This window comes from Centroberyx affinis, unplaced genomic scaffold (assembly GCF_046629955.1).
Source record: "Centroberyx affinis isolate AG114_WGS23_722 - 3 ecotype Tasmania unplaced genomic scaffold, CSIRO-AGI_Caff_v1 ptg000467l_1, whole genome shotgun sequence".
NCBI lineage: Eukaryota > Metazoa > Chordata > Actinopteri > Beryciformes > Berycidae > Centroberyx > Centroberyx affinis.
This window is the reverse complement of record NW_027279126.1, coordinates 1-6,475: the sequence shown is the minus strand read 5'-3', so window position 1 is coordinate 6,475 and position 6,475 is coordinate 1. Positions and strand designations below refer to the sequence as shown.

Below are 6,475 nucleotides of genomic sequence, written 5' to 3'. Positions count from 1 at the left end.
AAACTCCTCACCAAATGTATATTAAAACATAAAATATTTTATTTCACCATTAAAAACATTTCCAGGATATCTACAGTAAACCAGACTGATCACTCCATTATTTTCCCTAATCGGGGTGTAAATCCCAAGTGATAACAGTTTTGGAAGCAATTTTCTTGCAATAGGTCTCAATAATAATCTTCTGATGAAAACTGTTATTGTTAAAAATTAAAGATTTATATTCCCTTTCCCCTCCGGTAGTGTTGTCAAAGCTGGTGTGTATGTTTTATTCCCATGTCATTTTTTTTCTCTCCAAACAATAATTTTCACCAAAATGTTCTCACAAAAAACAAAGCAAAAACAATGTCTGCCCGGTTTTTAAAAAGCTCCTATGTTGCAGGGTATTGTGGCAGGAGTGCAGTACAGTGTCAGCTAGAGTTCTCAAGGCAGAGCAGGAAATTCATTTTTTATTTTTGTTTTGTTTTGGGGTTTTTTGTCCATAGGCTGCAGCGGCTGGAGGAATCCTGAATCTTAGCAGCCACTATCACCATTTCTCCAGCTGTGTAAAGTTTTGAAATAGAGTCGGACCTCCACATGATAGTTGGTTACCTTCCAAAAGTGGCTGGTAGAGTAGAAAAACCTACCAGCCACCGCCAAAATTTAAAATCACTCAGCTGGTGTGGAAATTAGCTTTACTTAGACTGTTTGTGCTTAGCCAAATTGTTGGTAGTTTATTCAGTATGCTGGCTAAACAGTTCGATCTGGAAACCCAAGTTACCGCCAGCCATTCAACAACAAAGCACCCATAAATTACTGAAGCATGATTTAACATAAATCACTTGTTGACTGGGACTAAATTCACACCGATCGCTCCTCAGTGGTAACAGTCAAGGGAAGGGCATGCACACACGGAGTAGCTTTTCTCTGAAATGAATGAGCTGCATCGATTAACATCTGCAAGTCAGATCATGATTTCTATTTTTTTCCCCCTCTCAAAACAATTAAAAACACAACGTCCATCTGTATAAAATGTTCTCATTATTTATCAAGTCCATAATTTAAATTCAAGATCGATGATCGGCATTTTCCACTCTTGTGGCTCTTGTGTGTTGAGGACAGAGTCTGCAGTGGAGAAGCCAAGTCTCTCTAGTTATTATTACTTCTTTTCTCTTCGTTATTCATCCATCCATCCATCCGTCCTGCTCTGAGCGGTCATTCTTACCATCAGACCCGGGTGAAATAGTATTTGCAAATACTTCTTCTTTGCGTTTCTTTTCATCTGTTGGAGGAGTTAATACATCTGCAGTAAAGTAGTGCCAGGTTGTCAATCACAGAAAAGTATACTGCCGCCGACTTTCAAATACTTTCCTGTGATCGCCTCGTCATCGTTTCGCTCTAGATGACAAAATAAAACCACGTGTGCAAATACTATCCGACCCACGATCTGTCTGTCTTTCACTCATTCATCGGCACTCGTCCGCCAGATGCGTCCGTTCCCTATGAGACGGTGGTGGAGTTCTGCCCGCGGATGGCACACCAGGCCATGAACACGTCCCTGAAAAGAAAAAAAAAAAAAAAAAGATTAGAAAAGAACACAGTGTTGTGACTTCTGGGTAAAAACGCACTTCAAAACTCCAGTTTTATGGATTAAGGGGAATTTAGAGTTCGTTTTAATGGACGAGAAGTTGATTACAGCCGTTCAAAGCTTCCCAGTTCTCTGCAGCTTCGACTGGAAAGACAACAGAAATATAAACGTCTAAAGAAATGATGCTTGGAGAACAGCTGCATCCAACGTTGGGGTTGAAGGTAACCTCTGAGGTCATTTTTCTCAAGTTTTTTCTGTTTATTTTTGAGTAACGCTACCTAATAGCTATGTTAACTCATCAAAACAATGTAACGTTGTGAAAGGCAATATCTACACAATTTGCCTGTTCAAAACTTTGTAGCTGCATGAGACCCGCTACACAGATGCAACTGGAGCTTCTCGCATCGCACGCAATCAGTCTGAACAGAGCGACACATCAAGCAAGTTGCTCGCAGTGTGAATGTAAGGTTTCACACGTGTATGTACAGTATGTATGTTACCAGGGGGTCAGAGGTCAGAGAGGGACAGATCATATGTGTAGTTCTAATTGGAGCAGGGGTTCAGCGTTCAGCTCGAGAGTACGTTGACACATTTTAGTAATCAGAGGTGAAAGCAAATAACACCATTTCCCTAACTTAGAATTTTCAGGACAAAACGAGAATTTAAAATATAATTCGGCTAATAACTTTACCAAAACCGCTATTTCTAGGAAAGAACATAGAAGAGAGTGTGCGTGTGGAACTGTATGCGGGCCAAACATGATCTGCAAACAATTCACAGAACCTGCTTTAATTTACTCGGAGTACCAGTTGGGTGGGGTTTACAGGATCAGAGCAGTTCAGATCCTGTCAATTAAAGTATCCTAAGTTAATTGACATTCAAATACTTGACTGTAATTTTCAAAAGCTCATTGTATTGTCAAATGAGTGTCAATGTCAAATGCAGCACACCCCAACCATCTGATAATCACAGTAGATTAAAACAAACCTCCAAACGAATGTGTAAATACTGTTGGATCCAGGTTTGGTGTGCATGTGTTTTGTTTTCTAAATCCACACCTGCAGTGTGTGGCGACACACTCGTTGCTACAGTACTCCTTGTCCCAGTCTTTGCTCTCCACGGCGGGGTTGGTGCAGCCGGCACGCACACAGATGTTGGGACTGGCAGTGGGGGTCACAGTCGGCCCCGGGGCTACATTCACCTCTACCTCCATCTGAGAGGGTGAAAGAGTGAGAGTGAGAGAAAGAGAAGAGAGAGAGAGAGAGAGAGAGAGAGAGAGAGAGAGAGAGAGAGAGAGAGAGAGAGAGAGAGAGAGAGAGAGAGAGAGAGAGAGAGAGAGAGAGAGAGAGAGAGAGAGAGAGAGAGAGAGAGAGAGAGAGAGAGAATTACATTTAAGAATTTACTCGAATTACACTCGTATTCAGAATAGGGCGATAATTCAATATTATCGTTTATCGTCTTTGAGTGGAATCTCATGATGATATGTGATTTTGGGATATCGTGACGCACAATTCTGCTGTCTAAACTGATGATAACAAGCTAATTTTATTTTTAAAATGAGGTATGAAACATTTTAAAGGAATATTATTTGACAATTTCAGTTTTGTTTGACATCACACCTAATATTACCATTCGGTTCAATAAGATGAACATCAACTTGGTTATTTAATGAGATTTTGCAGAATGTGAGCCGATCGAAAAATCCCTATGATTATCGTGGTACTGATTTCAACCATCACACCCCGCCCTAAAGACTGACTTAAACACAACAGTTGAATAAATGCAATATCCTGTCATTACAGGCTGCAACAGGTTAAAGTACTTGACACCTTTGCACCATATTAAATGTCATTTGTCAACCTCACATAGGACTAGGCCATATGGACAAAATTAGTATCACGATAATCATAAAGAAATTATTTTTATATCGATATACAGTATAAGAATACTGCCAACATATGCAAAATCTTAAATAAATAGTCAAAATAACAGTCATCACATTCAGCTGCATAAAGTAAGATAACCTCTCTACTTTCAATCTCCCTGATTTGTTTCAGATCTCATTTTAGATCTAGATTTTAATTAGCATTTGCTTTTTATTATTAATTTAGATAACAGAACTGTGTATCACGATAACTCAATGTCGTTATTTCATCACTAATTCTATTAAAAGAAGAATAAAGACTAATATTGGATTATTGCCCAGCCGAAACCTCACAGCAGTGTAGACTGATGTGTAAAATTGTCACTGTTTTGCTCTCACCTCCTTCCAATAAAACCTTTACGTTCAATTTCATTATATTTGTCAAACTTAATGCCAGTGCATATTTATTACAGATCTTGGCTAAACAAAGCACAGTCAGTTTCTCCAATGAGTCATTTTAAACTTTGCTGCTCTCACCCCTTCCTCCACCTCGGCCACCTCCTCCGCTCCCGTCCCGCCGGCCGTCTGTCCCACCGCCACCGTCAGAGCGGAGCGGAGGACAGCGAGGCGGGCGTCTCCCCCGCCGACGTCACCATGATGGGCGTGCTCGAGTCCGACTGGAGCGACGACGGGACTATCTTGATCTGCAGGGGGGGCGGAGCCGTGGCGGCGGTCGCGCCCCCGCCCCTCGGTTTGGCCTGCAGAGGCGGGGGGGCTGGGCGTGCACCATCTGCTGCAGGCGGGGCGGAGGGGGGGTGCTGTGCATCTGCTGCAGCGGCGGGGCTGGCGCGCCGAGGAGGAGCCCGCCGCCGACGCCGTGACCGTCACGCCGCCGGAGGGCGACGGCGTCTGCTTGATGATGATCTTGGTGACGGTGGGGGGGTTGGGCGCGGCGGCGGCGGGGGGCGGCGCTTGGGCTTGGATGGCGCCGGTGCGGGAGCGCGTGGAGACCTGGGGCAGGTCGAGGATGATGTTGGAGGTGCAGATGTTGGTGATGGTGTTCTCCTCAGGGTTGTACTGCTGGGCCCGGGTGGAGCGAGGGGCGGGGGCCGAGGCCGGGGGGCCGAGGCGGTGGGAGCCGGGACCCGGAGGGGGGGCGACGGGGCGGTGTCCAGTACTTCATGGGGCCTGAGAGAGGAGGAGGGGCGGAGATAATGAAGACACAAGTGAAAACAGCATCAGAGCACCGCCACTGTGATGTAGAGGAGCAAAGCACACAGGCAATTCCATTCATACACCTTTTACTGACAATGTTTGGATCAGATGTGGATGTTTGTCAGGTTAAAACAGTGTCTGAGCTGCTAGAGTGACTTTCACTGGTTTCTACTAGGGACGAGACGGTGTGCTTATCTCACGATATGATTCGATACGTGATATGCGGTTCACGATTCAATGCAACCACGAAACGATGTAATAAATAAAAGCTCAATGACAACAAAGTCTGACTGTGGAGAATATGTTTATTTCTGAGCCACAAATCTTTATAGTGATGTCAGTGGCTTGCTACAATGTAGACAATTTAGAAATGTCATCACAAAGTGCAAATAATATCATTTTGATGGAGCTTGTGAAATTATGATGGGCAATCCGACTCATTTGTGATTTCTACAGCAGAATAAAATGGAGCTAATATTGCGGTTTATTTTTCTGCCCCACGATACGTTTTGTCACATTTTTGTTTTGCAATATACTGAATTTTGATATATCGTCTCATCCCTAGTTCCTACTGTGTCTTACCCAGCACCTCACTTTGATATGCATCTCAAACTTACAGTGTGGAACATCACTTGACACAAATACAACTGATATTACCCGATGTTCATCACTTAATATTTAAAAAAAGATAATTACATCCTCTTAAATGTTGCCATCTTGTAAGGAGAGTGCTCTACATAACTATAATAAATAATTTCAGTAATATTCAACTGAAGAGATTTACTTTCATGCCAGCAATCATTTTATCAGAATAGCTGTCAAATTCTCCAAATGTGTGTCTCTCTCACTGTGGAGCTGTAAAGATCCAGAACCAGACACTCTGCCTCTCACCTGAGAAATCTGGCTGGCTCTGTAGGCTGCCAGCGCTTTCAAGTACTCCTTCTTTGCCGCTTCATTCTTCCTCTTGTAAACCTGAGAGCGGGGGGGGGGGGGGGGGGGGGGGGGGGGATGATTATGAGCACCGGCAGCCGTGTGTGAAATAAAGATTCGCACATTCATTTTTCACATCTTAATGAGCCCGTATCTGCTTTCACACAGCTGACTGAATGAGGGAGACTTCAAATGCATCTTCATAAAAGACAGGGTTCTTACACATGCATATCAATCAAACTGACTCTTTTCACCATGTATAGCACAGTTTCCATGGCTGAAATTTGTCGCCGTCTCTTTTCAAAAATTAAATTTTTTTGTTGACTAGCTGCTTTGAATGTCCCAGGTCTCGTTTTAGCCAATTACAACTATCCTTTGTGATTTATCTAATCACAAAATTGGTAATAGGCGTTATTATTCCTTCAAATTTAACTAGATCTACCAGCTTGACATTAACACTCCCTTTCCCACCGACCTGCTTCTGCTCCTCCCCCAGGCTGTCCCACATGGAGGCCACTATCTTGGACACTTCTCCGAACGTGGCGTTGGGGTTTTGTCCCTTAATAGCCGCCTGCGTGTCCCTGAAGAACAAGGCGTAGGCCGACACAGGCTTCTGCGGCTCATTGGGTCTTTCTTCTTCTTCCCCTTCTTCCCCCCTCCCGCTCCTCCTTTCCGCCCCATGGCTGGGGAGGCGGTGGAGGAGGGGGCGGGGAGGGGGGAGTCGGACAGAGAGGGGTCGAGGGAGATGACTCCGGGGAGACGGCGAGAGAGACTGGCGATTCCACCAGGACGCTCTGATAGGAGGGACGGAGAGTGGACAAGAAAGCATGGGTTAAAATGTTTCTGTAATGTTTCTCATTGGTGTGTTTACCCTGCTAGGTGCAGGTTCGGTGACGCTTGCC

The 6,475-nt window shown here is 44.3% G+C and overlaps 1 pseudogene; it reads right to left on the bottom strand.

Moving 5' to 3' along the window:
• Positions 1–50: 50 nt before the first annotated feature.
• On the bottom strand, positions 51–6,367 carry LOC139642350 (TOX high mobility group box family member 4-like; annotated as a pseudogene).
• Positions 6,368–6,475: the final 108 nt, after the last annotated feature.